A 12,043-nucleotide genomic window follows, 5' to 3' on the forward strand; every position below is an offset into this window, starting at 1 on the left:
GCCCAGGGAGGAGGGGCCTGTCCACAGAGCATAGCCTGGGCACACGGCGGTGGGGGGGGGGCTCCCTCCTGCCAGTCGGAGGCTCTGAGCTGGCCCCATGGGTCACCGCTGTAACTCCCCCTCTCACTCACTCCAGGCTGTACAGGGCAAGGCAACAACAGAGGCCTTTTAAATCCCCATCTTTTATTAGTAAATCACGTTCTCACTGTGGTCAGAGAAGGTGCTCCCGGCAGCGGCCCGGTGGGGCTCCTGGGTCGGCCAGCCCTTGGCGGCCAAGTTGGTTACGGGGCACATGGGACAGTCTCTGACCACAACAAAGCTGCCAGCCTGCAGGCCCTGGGAGAATGATGGGTATCTTGTCCTCCCATGGAGGGTAGGGCTCACGGTGTGTGCGGAGCACTGGGTGGCCTGGCCTCCCCGAGGAGCCTTCCCTCCAAGGTCCCACCACTAGCCGGGGGTCTTGGATTAAGTCCTGCCCTCCTTGAACTCTCCTTCTGGGAGGGGCTGTGTACCCCATCATAGCAACCACGGACATTTTAGTATGAATTAATTTCTCAAGTCCTTTCTGCATTGCTAATATGGACGGCAGAACGTTTAGGTGGCGATGGTGGGAGAGGCTTCCAGGTGCCCCAGGGCGAGCAGGGGCAGGGGCAGTGACCGGGTCTGAGCTGCCCCAGCCCCAGGGAAGACCTGGCTTAGCTCAGAGGCAGAGCCCGCTGCAGAGGCGCAGACCCAGAACCAGGCTGCATCAGGCATCCCAGACACCCTTCCGGGGAACGAGGACAGCAAGGATGGGCCAGGCCACAGGCAGCATCCAGCTAGAGTCACGAACATCCTGGGAGACCTCACGAAGTAAAGCAGGGGTTCCCTGGCACTGAGAGCCGTCCGTGGCCGGGTCTCGGGAGGGAGAGACACCTGCACCTGGACTTGCAGCAGGGGGCTCAATCCAGGCTGCGTTTGGGGCTGGGGCCAGGAGCTCAGCCCCTCAGAGTCCCTCTTTGGTCCTAAGTCGTCCTCTGTACAAGCTAGACCCTCAGGGAGCAGGCAGTGCCCTAGGGACAGGGCCCCTGGACACAGGGGGACCCCAGGACAGTCCTGTGTGGGGGCCGGGGGGCACGTCCTCCTCAGGAGCCTCGTCCAGCTCCTGCCCCCTCCCCTGGCCGGAAAGCGGCTGCAGGACACACGGATTTCTGTTCAGCGGATGGCGATGCTTTAATTTTCCTGGATTTATAGCCTCTCCTGTGGTCTCATTACTGAGATAAGGATGGAGCCCATCACTGTCAGGCTCCGCCAGCCCTCCAGATAAACACTGATACGGTTTATTCCCGATTAACACCGACACAGCAAGGCCTCTGGCCAGCGGGGCCAGGGCAGGCAGCCTCCCCTCCGGGGCCAGACGTCCCACCGCACCCAGAACAGCAGGGATCAGGGCGTCTAGGAAAACCCCGCAGCGAGCGGCCCACTCGACGGTGAGAGACTGAAGCTTCTGCCCTAAGATCAGGAACAAGACAAGGACGCCTGCCCTGGCCACACCCGCTCCACATCGTCCAGCTGGAACAAGACAGAGGTTCCCCAGGGCTCGGGACCACGCACGACAGTATATACCAATAGCAAGCAATTGCAAAACAAAATTGGGAAAACTTCCATTTAAAATGTCTTCAAAAAAATAACATACTTGGGGCGCCTGGGGGGGCCTCAGTCGTTGGGCGTCGAACTCTCAGTTGCGGCTCAGGTCATGATTTCAGGGCCGTGGGGTGGAGCCCTGTGTCGGGCTCCGTGGGCGTCTGCTGGAGATTCTCTCTCTCCCTCTGCTCCCCCAATCGTGCTGTCTCTCTCTCAAATAAATAAATACAGTCTGAAAATAAAATACATAAAAATCAATTTAACAAAAGATGTGCCAGACCTCGGTAACAAACCAAATAGCCAAAGTTCCTGAGGGAAATCGGACCTCCAGAAGCGAAGACGGAGACATGGGCTGTGTGTGCGGGCCGGCACTCAGGGCTGTGGGAGTTGGGGAAATCCCAAGCAAAGCCCCAAAAGGCTACATGTGGAAAGTAACCGGCTGACCATTGAGAGTCACCGCTGGCGTCCAGCCCCCGCTGCCCACACACCTGTGGACACCCGGCCCCCTCCGCAGAGCCGGTCTGCAGCCTGGGGAAGGGCCGGCTGCCTCGGGCGCCCCCGGGGAGCACCTCCCGCCAACACTGATGGGCAGATCTTCACTACAACTTCCTCGCAGCTCTATCCAGCGGCCGCCTGGCCCGGGACCTCCTCGCGTTGCCAGGATTGGGGCCTTCTGTCTCTTACTTTGGAACCTAGACGGTTTATGTTTAACGTCCCCGTTGGGTGGGAAAAAACGTGCTCTGAGTCCCCGGAGTCCCGGTCTCTGGGGGTGTCTAGATGCAGCCCAGGGCCCCAGACCAGGGCTGTGGGGTCACTCGGGGAGCACACGGGATGTCCCAGGGCAGCAGCACCTGAAAATCCCAGCCAGTGATGCCTGGAAATGCTGCCGGAGGGAGTAAGGGAAGGAAAGGGAGAGAGGTCTCATTGGTGCACAGCTGTGCCCCGTGCGTGGGGCAGGCTGCTTTCTGGCTGCAACAAGAGGCGAGGACGTGGCCCCCAAGCCGAGAATATTTCTGATCCCTGGTCCCCAAGGAGCTCCAGAAGGAGGAGGTGGCATGGCTGGAAACGGAAGGACCGGTGGCAGCTGAAGAGTTGGTGAAGAGTGTGGACCCTGGATTTGGAACACACATTGACTCAAATGCGGCCACGGGGACAGGTAGAGAGAGTCTGCCGGTTTTGAGGGATGGCAGGTGACAGATCGCAGACTCCTCACCAGCTGGGAGAGGCCGGAGACGAGGGTAGTGTCCCGGGCGGGCGCCGGGCAGACAGGAAGCCGCTCAGACAAGCCTGGGCCGGGAGGGGGACGTGCGAGACGGAACAGGAGAATAAAAACGTTATTCAGGACACAAAAGAAGATCTAAGTACGCGGAGAACTCTGATCCTCGCACCGGGGAAGACGCGATGCAGCAGCGAGGGAAACTGCCACATTAACTCTATAAATTCAACGCCATTTCCATCAGCCCGACAGACGTCCCGGCAGCCTGGACGAGTGGACCCTACTACGGCGTGTCTGGTTGGATGAGGCCAGGGCTGGCCAAGCTGATTTCCAGAAAGGACCATAGGGAGGACTCCTCACCCCGACGTCAGGGCTTCACCCGCGCCCCACTCGTTAGAATACCTGGATAGGTGAGCCGGAGAGGAAGGCTGGGCGGACGGTGAGCTGGGGGGTCCCCACACGGTGGCCCTGCGTGGGGAGGCACTGGGGTCAGCAGGTGTCTGGCTGGAGCCGCCACAGGTGGACCAGGGTGACAGGTCCCAGAATTTGGTGAGCTGGTTGTCAAAGCCGGCCGCTCCAGCGAGTGGACGCTCAAGGGCAGGCAGCTGCAGGTCAACGAGCATCGTTCATGTGACAGCGGGAAACGAGGGCCACGTGCCAGACGGAATGACAACACAGCTGGGGGTGGTTTGGGGGTCCGGCTCTGCGACCTCAGGTCGGCTCTGGGTGCAGGAGCAGGGTAAGCCTGCACAGGTGCTCCCGGGAACCGCCGGCCACGTGGGGCCTACGACGAAGAGGGCCCCATATTTTATTACTATTTGCGAACCGTGCACTACACACTGTTTGTCTTTGTAACGTCCGTGGTCAGCGGCTGCAGCTTCATAAACGCAGACAGTTGTGAGTTGCCCGGTGACCTCGCTCGGAGAGTGAGACAGCAACTTGCGGAGGACCCGCGAAGTAGGCCACCATCTGCGTGTGTGGACGGACTCTGCGAGGCGCCCGGCGCCCGCGTGTGTTTCATCCCCAAGAAGGGTCCGGGGCATCCACAGCTATTCCCTGTGCTTCTCAGCGTCCTTGAAATGTCACGTCACTTCAAACTGGCTTCAAACAGAGGTGCCCCCTCCCGATGGGACGCCCCCACCCCCCCACCCGGCAGGAATGCTTCCACCCGCTTCTGGCTGTGGCCAGGAACGCCGGAAGGCCGTGAGGGCTCGGGCGATCCCACGCGCCCAAGGGAGGGCAGAGGCTCGCTTCGCGCGTAAGGAAGTGTTCTCCGTGTCCCTGGCCGTCAGGCTCCCGGGGCTCAGGCCAAGCCTCCAATGGGGGCTCTGAGCACAGGGGGGTCGGGCCGGGGCCTCGGGGGTGAGGGCAGCCCCCGCCTCCAGGGCTGCTCCGACCTCAAAGAGGCAGAATGCCCGCTGCGTGGCTCAGCCACAGCCCGGAATCGATCGGATTGTAATTGGGACTTGGAAGAGGTTTACTATTTAACTGGATTAAATATTTAAACAGGATGAGATGACAGGGCGCACGGCAGCCCTGGGAGACGGCAGCAGACAGGTTCTGCAGGGGGTGGGGGGCAGGCTCCACCCCCACCCACCCCGGGGACGAGGAGCCTCAGACACCCAGGCCCGCCTCTCAGATACCAGGGCTGATGGGGGGGTTCCTGCTTTCTGCTGGCCGGGCGCACCGAGGACTCTGCAGCCCCTCCAGTGGGTCCTGCTTATTGAGTGCCAACCGTATGCGGAGCAGGACAGAGGGATACAACTGCCTTGCAAGGGCCCCTGGGCGGCTGAGTGGCTGCCCCCTTCGGGAAGCCTGCCTGAACTGGCAGGCTCCCCATGACACACCCTGTTGCCCTCCTGCATGTCCCCCTGCACTCTTGTCATTTGTAAGGGTGTCCATTCGGCTGAGCTTGGCCCCAGAGGACAGAATGCTGTAGGGACAGCTGCTTGGCTGTATTTACGGAGCCAGCACCCTGCACGCAGTCAGGGCTCGATGCTTGTCCTTGACCTTGAGGCTCCAAACCTCAGCGGGGGCTCCCAGCAGACAGCACAGGCGGCCTGGCTCGGGGGTGTGAGGCCCGGCCCCCGAGCACCTCCCTGCCCCCAGGCTGCGTGGAAGACACAGTGGGGCCAGACTTAGCTCTGTCCATGTGGTCCCAGCTGGGGAGGCTGCCTGGGGGTGGGTGCTCGAGGGACAGCCACAGGGCATGGAGTGAGGACGTGGGTGTGGGTTTCCAGGGCGGCCAGGTCACCCTCGAGGTCTGGAGGCGCATATCCCAGGGCTATGCTCCCTCCGGAGGCCCCAGGGAAGGATTCCTCCTGCCTTGTCAGCATCTGGTGTGGTCATTCCTGGCCTTGTGGCCTCATCACCACCCTCTACCTCCACGGTCACGTGGCTGCCTCCCGGTGGGTATGTGTCCAAATCCCCTCTTCTTATAAGGATGCCGGCCCTTGGGTTAGAGCCCACCCCAATGACCTCATCTTAACTCGATTGTCTGCAAAGACCCTACTTTCAAATAGGGTCCCATTCGCAGGCACTGGGGGTTAGATGTGGACTTACCTGTTGGGGAGACACAATTCACCCCATTTGCAGTTGACCTCCACAAGGGCAGGGGGCTCGGAGATGTGGGCAGCAGGCCATCCCAGCTGTCCCGCGGCGGCCCTCCATGCAGCCGGGCAGGCCGGGCTGAGCCCTTGGTCACTGGCCCTTGACTCCGATGACAGGGAGGCAGGGGACTAGGCAGGACATGGGCACTGTGCTGGGGAGCAGAGACTTCCTCCGGTGGTCAGAGAGGTTGGCCTGTGGCTCCCACCTGTCCCTAGAAGATGAGAGCTGCAGCCCTCCTTGCTGACCCTCATTGTTCTTCCTTCCAAACTTTGGAACATTTGGTCCTCCCCTCCCCCGCCCCCCGAAAGCACTGGGGGGGGGGCGGCTGTTCCAGAACACTCAGGTGGTGGCAGCATCCCTGCCTCCTGCTCCCCTGTGAGGGTGTCCTGAGCTGAGCTTTGGGAGGGACAGAACAGTCAGGCAGGTGGGGGCGCAGCCCCCTGGTCCCCCCGGCCAGCAGGTAATTGTCCATTTCCAGGGTCTACGGCCCCTCAGGGCTCTTGGCAAAGCCTCTCAACCCACTGGGCCTCCATCAACTCCAAGTGGGTCAGCAAGGCCCCGTAGCCGAGGGCCCTGGGGTCTCAGGCCCTCTTCTGTGGCTGGACTGCACTGGGCAGCTGGGCGACCACCCCATGCCAGGCAGGGCACGAGGAGGCAGGAGCACCTGGCGTCCCACGTCCCTGTCCCCCAGCTGCCCAGCGGCAGGGCCTCTGGGACCAGCTGACAGTTTCCCACACACGGCACCCCACGTGGCCGGGTGGAGCTGGGTCTGTGGATTGTCAGCTCCGTGCAGGAGGAAGTGAGCAGGGCGGCCGGCCCTTGTGATGTCTTGCAGACCCCAGGAACCCAGAGAGACAGAGCCCACACCCCAGCCCAGGATGACGGCGGTGTTCCAGGTAGACCCAGGGCTTCCTGAGTCCATCCAGGTCTGGGGCTGGACCGGAGGGCATGGCCGGGGCTGAAGGACAAAACAGAGCAGGCAGGGAGAGGCGGAGACGGAGCCTGGACCCTCATGGGGGGTGCTCTAGGGCCGGCACACTTTACCCACCCGAGCCTCAGTTTCCTGGACTGCAACACCAGCCTGACGTTGACCTTGCTGTGGGGGTGGTCATGGGCCTAAGTACACGAGCCCAGGTGCGAAGGCCAGTGCTCTGACCATCGTCTTTGGGCTTCCTGCACAGACAGAGGGGGCAGGAGGAGGGAGGTCTGCCGGGGGTCTGCTGCAGCACCCACCCCTGCCCTGGATGCCAGGGAGGCTGCCCAGCCTGAGAAAGCCATGACCCAGATTCCTTGATGCTGCTGGGCTCAGAGTGGGAGACCGTTTGCTCACATGCCCGCTGCCCTGGATCCTCTGCCCCCTGGGGTCCAGGCCTCTCATGGAGTCTCTGTCCGCTTTCTGGGCTCCCACCCGCTCTGCAGGCCCCCAGCCCCAGGATCCTGCCCGGGGCTCCTTGGAGGCTGCAGGGAGGGGAGGCAGACGGGAGGCTGGAGTTGGATGGGCCCAGGCTGGGTATGCAGGAGGAAGGCGGCCAGGACAAGGCTGCCCCGGGGGTGGCCTGGTGGGCTGGGCCCCCTCTGCCGCTGAGTCCTCCCCACCCTGTCCTGGAGTGAGTGGGGTGGGCCAAGATCTGTCTCAGCAGGACCCCACCCAGACAGTGACCGAGAAGGGGCAAGGCCAAGGCAGCCTTGGGGTTCCACAGGCAGCCAGGTGACCTGCTGAGGGAAACTGAGGCACGGCCCCTTAGAGCCAACACGGTGGGCAGGGCAAGCAGGATTGTGGCTCAAATGGCAAGCAGGTGTTCATGGGGCTGAACCACGACCCCCCCCCCGAGGAAATGGCCTGGCTATTTGCTCCGTCTGGTCCACTGGGCATGTGGGGGCTGCCCAGCCAGTACTGGGTGGATGGGTGGTTGGATGGACAGACGGATGGACAGACGGATGGACAGATGGATGAATGGATGGGTGGGTTGATGGATGTTGGTTCACCTGGGAAACCCTAGCGGTAGTGTGTCTAGGTAAGGTCCAGGGAGACCATCTGGTTGGGTTAAAACCCAAAACCAAGGGCTCCCCCTGGAGACCCTCGTGTGTCTAGTGTCCCCCCAGTGGGGCAGCTGCCTCTAGGGCTGGGGGATCAGATGGGGAGGCACGGGGGGGCTCAGGGTCTGGGTGTGGTTGTATGGGGGGCCCTCTGCTCTCGAGGGTGGGGCTGGCCTCCATGGTTCTACCTGGCGGACAGACACAGGTCTGAGGGCTGAGGACACCAAGACTGCTTCCGGAGTGTGCTGTTGGGGCATTCTTGCTTTCTGTCAGGGTCTCCTCTTCTCGGGGGCGAAAGCACCAGCTTGGAGTCCCTGACCATCCAGCCCTGGACCGGCTCCTCCCCTGTGACCCCAGGTCTGATTGGCCAGTGGCATGGCAACATCCTGCTCTGAGCCATCAGCCCTCAGGGCATTGGGGTGGGGTCCCTATGGGTCCTCGCCCTGGGGAGAGGGGCTCCGTCTGGAAGGGCCAGCACGGGGCTTCTAGAGCACAGGGCATGGGACGGGCCCCTCCTGCCCCGGCTCAGGGCTCAGGCAGGGGCTGCAGGGCCATCAGAGCAAAGCTCCTGTTTGGATCGATGATAACTGTGGCTCTGGCCCCAGTCCAGGGACTTGGCCCAGGATCCAAGGAGGTGCCTGGATCGATGCTGAGGTCCCCAGAGCCGGGGGGGGGGGGGGGGGAGTGTTTCCAGGTGTGGCAGAGGGAGGCCGTAGGGGTGGGGCCGGCTGGCCGGCAGCCCCTCCCCTCACCACTACCCCCTCCCGCCCGGGGGACGTTTCAGCTGCTGACCTGGCGGGGACAGAGGTGCTGGGGACGCAGGGCCCTTCCTGGGAGGAATTGATCCCCGTGCCCTCCTCAACTCCAGGCCTGTCCCGAGTCCCCTCTGTCCCCCAACCCCCACTGCCCGTCCTCCCCGAGGTCCTGCCCTGTACTGGGTTGGAGCCACAGGCTAACGGGGACTGGTGGCCAGCCCTGTGGGTGCCTAGGACGTGATAGGGGTATTGGCGGGGCCTCGATCCCTGTGGTCCCTGTGGTGAGAGGGGGAAGTCTCTTGGGGCAGCGGGCAAGTTGGGGGTCAAAGGTCATTGGGAGTGACCTGGTAAAGGAGCCACCCCCCAACACAGACCTCAAGGGGAGAGGGCGGGGGCACCGGGGCTGTTGGGGAGCCCGAGAAGGAGCCCCAGCCAGGAACCCTTCCTGCTCACACAGCCACACCCTCCCCTGTGCCCACCCCCCCACCCCCGCCCAAAAGACCTCAGGTCACCTGCCTGCCCCCTGCTGTCTGGGTCTGTCCCCTGCCCCCCTCGCCCCAGTACCCTGGTGCTGGGTGCCGATTCCCTTCTGCAACCCCCAGGACAGCCTCAGCCCTGCACGGCACGGTCTCCGGGACCCCGGCCTGTCCCCCTGCTCACACTGCAGGGAGTCCCAGATCCCGGCAGAGCCACAGGCCGGGGCATGACAGGGAATGTGCCAGAGGTGCTGACCGGTTGCTGCGCTCACCTTGCTCATGAGCTTGCCAGCTCCAGAAATGCAGATGGCCCAGGGCTGGCCCTGGCACGAGGGGGCCTGTGGGGACAGCAGGCCCAGACACGGTCCCCCTGCGGTCCTTGCTGAGCGGGAAGGAGGAAGGGGACACCATCCCTGCTCACAGGGTTTACTCCCAATTTCCCAGATGCGGCCTCTCTGTGGACAGGTTGGGGGACCCCTAGGCCAGTGGCTGTGGCTAGTGAAACTCTGTTCCTCTGCCCACCACTTGTGGGCCAGCGCCGCTCCTGGGGCTCCTGCGGCTTCCGTAACAACTTACGTGCTGGGGCTCCGAGCAAGCGAAATTCACTCTCTCACAGGTCTGGAGCCAGAAGTCAGAGATCCAGGTAGGGCACAGCCACATCCCTCCAGAGGCTCCAGGGAGGGTCCTTCCTGCCTCTTCCGGCTGCTGGGGGATCCAGGCGAACGTGGGCGTGGAGCCAGGTCCCTCCAATCCCCTCATCATCACAGGCTCCTGTCTGCCTTCTCCCTTCTTCTAAGGACACCTGTTGTGGATTTAGACCGAACTCTCGTCCAGGATGATCTCATTTTAAGATTCTTTATTCAATGCCATCTGCAAAGACCCTTCAAACAAGATCCCCCTTGTAGCTCCTGAGATAAGGATGTGGACGTGCCTTCTTGGGGCCACCACTGGACCCACCACAGTGCTGTCCATCAGCCGGCTCAGAAATAAACTGCAGGACTTGGGATCAGGAGCAGGAGCAAGAAAGGGCCCCAGCCCAACCCCTCTTTGGCCAGCCTGCTGCTTCTGGTCAGCGTCCCACCAGGCCACTTGGGGGGTCTGTCCCCAGAATGGCCAGGGATGTAGGCATGGACACAGCGAGGCCTAGAGGGGTGGGGGCCAGAGCCGGCACGAGGCAGAGCTCAAGACTCGGCCCAGTACCCCAGGAGCAGTCAGCCAGCAGGAAAGCAGGACCCCTCCCAGCTCCCTTTCAGGAGGACCCCAGGGCAATGCCAGGAACCGCCCCCCTGCAGCTATCTCTCTTAGGTGGGCGACCCAGGGATTCCCCATTCTGGGGACCCACACGGCCCACACCAACCCACTCAGTTTCAACCCCTCGAGGCACAGGGTGCTTCTGCCTTGGTATTTTCCCCAAGCACAGGCTAGACCCTGGGGAGGAGCAGAGGGGGTACCTGAGGCACGGGGAGGCTGAGGCTGGTGTCAGCCTGGTTTTCCAGAAGCAGACTCTGATGGTGAAGTCTTCCCAGGAAAATCAGTGGGGGCTGGGGGTGGGGGTGGGGGATTGGTGAAGACAGGAGGTGAAGCAGGCAGGACAGGTGCAAAGGCCACGGAAGGGACCCAGGAGTACTACTGTGGCCCGGTCAGGGGACAAGCCTCCAGGTGCTGGTCAAGGCAACCCCCCTCCGTGTATAGGCAGCCCCCCTCAATGTTCAGAGGGCAGCCATGAGAGTCAGGGTGGGCGCACAAAGGCAGCAAGGACCCTCTGGCTCAGGCCTCCCTTACCTCCTCCCCCAAATGGGTTCTGGGCTTCTGCTTGTCATGGCACACATGGCCTGATCCCAAAATAAGATATTTGGTTTCCAGGGCTGATGGCCTTGAAATGCAAATATTGCTTTTCTGTTTCCAACAAACAGTCACATTTGGGCCTCCTGGAGCCCTGTGCCGGCTCCCGGCCGAGACGCCCAGTGTCCCCTGCCCCTGACGGGAGCCAGGCGGGGACGGCTTTTTCTGCCCCTGTGTCAATCCAGGAAGTGGGTATGGGACCCCCAGCTGTTTTACTGGTTAGGAAAAGGAGGCTGGTTCTGGGTGGCCCCCTGAAGTCCATCTCAGGACTGCTAGGCTCTCAGGAGCACCCCCCCCAGCCTGGCCCACAGGACATACTGGCCCATCTCTGCAAGACTGTTGGCCAGATGGTCCCACCCCCAGAGGCCCCTCCCCACCTCTGCACTGGGGTGTTGGATAGAGTGCCTGTTCACACGTGGGCAGGCTGTAGGGACCTCAGGCCACAGGGACGGAGAGGCTGCTGGGGTGGGGGTGCTGTGACACCACGTGACTGGGCAGGTAGCAGCCCGGAGTGAGCCCCCACCCCGGCCCCCTCCTCCAGGGACCCAGAGGCCGGCCTGTTGCCCAAACCTAGCCAGAAGCCCTTGGAGGGCAGAGGTTGGCCTAGGGCAGCCAGGTGGGGAGGGGACTTGGGGGACCCGGAGGGGCACACGGGCCCTCTGGAGCCTGCCAAGTGGCCTCCGGGTCCCCCGCATTGTCACATGGCCCATTCTCTGAAGTCCATGCTGTGGCGGTGTGAGCTCCGTTGTCTGCCCCCACCCTGGAAGTAGAGGGAGGGCAGGCGTGTGGGCTCTGTCGGTGAGGACTGAAGCATGACAACACAGGGCCCCACAGCCCCCGCCAGAGCTGAGGTGCGGCCTGGACGCCCCTTGACCACTGTGTGCCGGGCACGGGCACCAGGAACCATCAGCCTCCTGCCCCGAGGCCTGAGGACATGGGGGCACATGCTCCCGACACCGTGGGGTCAGGGGGGTCTCGGGGCAGAGGAGCAGCCAGCCCCCCGCCCCAGTCCTACAGAACAGCCTGTGTGGTCCCTGGAGGAGAGGGCGGCTGGGTCCCTCTTTGCTCAGGGGAGCAATGCAGGGCGGCACTCTGGGCCAGGATGCTGGGGAAGCCCCTCCGTCCACTTGGGACACCGACAGGAAAGCTGACCCCTGTGGCCAGCCTGCTTCCAGACAGGACCTCAGTAAATAGCCCCAGCCCCAGTCAGAAGCCGGGGCTGCAGGGAGGGAGGGCCCAGGCCCCGGGCCAGAGGGGGCCGGAGGGGGCTAGGTGCCCCGGGCTGGAGGGTGAGTGCAGAGGTGAAACGGGGCAAGGGTAGCCCCAGGGCCGGGGTGGGGAGGGGCTTCTCTGTCTCGGGGCCCAGTGCCGGCTGGGGCGTGGGGTCACCTCTGGGTTTGATGGTGGAGGGGGCCTGGCCCCCGGCTCTGACGAGATCTCTAACTGGGAGCATCACACTGGAGCATGTGAGCCTCAGATCACAC

Source organism: Ursus maritimus, unplaced genomic scaffold (genome assembly GCF_017311325.1).
Source record: "Ursus maritimus isolate PB19 unplaced genomic scaffold, ASM1731132v1 scaffold_2, whole genome shotgun sequence".
Lineage (NCBI taxonomy): Eukaryota > Metazoa > Chordata > Mammalia > Carnivora > Ursidae > Ursus > Ursus maritimus.